This window comes from Gavialis gangeticus, unplaced genomic scaffold (assembly GCF_001723915.1).
Source record: "Gavialis gangeticus isolate Ggan-Ray unplaced genomic scaffold, GavGan_comp1, whole genome shotgun sequence".
In the NCBI taxonomy this organism is placed as follows: Eukaryota; Metazoa; Chordata; order Crocodylia; family Gavialidae; genus Gavialis; species Gavialis gangeticus.
Genome location: NW_017729030.1, coordinates 29,447,975 through 29,449,260, shown reverse-complemented (window position 1 = coordinate 29,449,260; position 1,286 = coordinate 29,447,975).

The following is a 1,286-nucleotide window of genomic DNA, read 5'->3' as shown; positions in this document are numbered from 1 at the left end:
GATCATGCGGGTGGCCCTCCTCTGGACCCTCTCCATGTTGTCCACATCCCTCTTGAAATGGGGCGCACAGAACTGGACACAATACTCCAGCTGTGGCCTGACCAGCGTCGCGTAGAGGGGGAGGATCACCTCCTTGGCTCTACTCGAGATGCACCTGTGGATGCACGACAAGGTCCGGTTAGCCCTGCGAACCATGACCTCGCATTGTCGGCCCATGTTCATCTTGGAGTCAATAATGACTCCAAGATCTCTTTCTGCCACACATGCACACACTTAGCAGGCTCAGGGCACAGTGGATGGGCATGAGCAGAACGGCTAGCTGATGGCTTGTGGCTGCTGCATCAGGTCCAGGTGGGTGATTGTGATGCTTTTGTCAGCCAATCAGGGGTGGTTCAACTGTTCAGCTCCGCTCAGGAGTCTTTGGTAGCCTGGGTAGCCTGCAGAGCATGGTGGGAGGTATGCGTGAGCACCCCCCTCCTTCCTGCTGGGCTCAGGTCATGCAGGTAGGCCCTGAGACTCCCTCCCTGAGCCCCACAAGGGCTAATGTGTATTCTGCTTCCTCCTGACCTAACTGTGGGTGCTTAGGCTAGGGACAGACGTTACACATAAGCTGGTTTAAGTGATAAGAAACTGGTTTAAACCTGTAACAGAACAGATGTTCAGTACATATAAACTGGTTTGAAAATGGCTGAAACTGGTTTGAGATAAACCTGGTTGAATGTAGTAGTACACTTAACTGATTAAAGTGAAAATGGTTTATGCAATGTCTGTCCCAGACCCCTTCCTGGTTTAAGTTAAATTGGAATCCTCCAGCATCCAAGTTGCTTTGCAACTCTGAGCAGGGCTCTGCTGTCTGCTCCAGCCCAGCAGGGATGGCTCCTCCCCTCTGCTCCCTGATTGCAGCTCCAACAGAGACTGTAGGTACAGAGCGTCTGCCTGGCTTGCTCCTGTTCCCCCTTCCCCCTCACCACCACTCCCTGCTGAAGCAGGGATTCCCCCCTCCCTTCTGCCTTACACAGACATCTCACAGCATTAGCTAGCAGACCACATGCTAGCTATGGTCTGTGCTGTGGGAGATAAGGTAGCAGGACAGTGCTTCTTAGGGCATTTCGGAGCTAATCAACAGGTAGGTGGTAATGTCCCTCCATTTCTTCTTTGGAACAAGTGGTTTACGAAGAGCTTGAGCTAATGAGAGATCCTCTTGTTTTGCGGATGGGGTGATAAATGCTACCTGCTGTGTAACTGAAGGAGGTAGGCGCACAGGTGGTTTTCTCTTCTGTCCTACC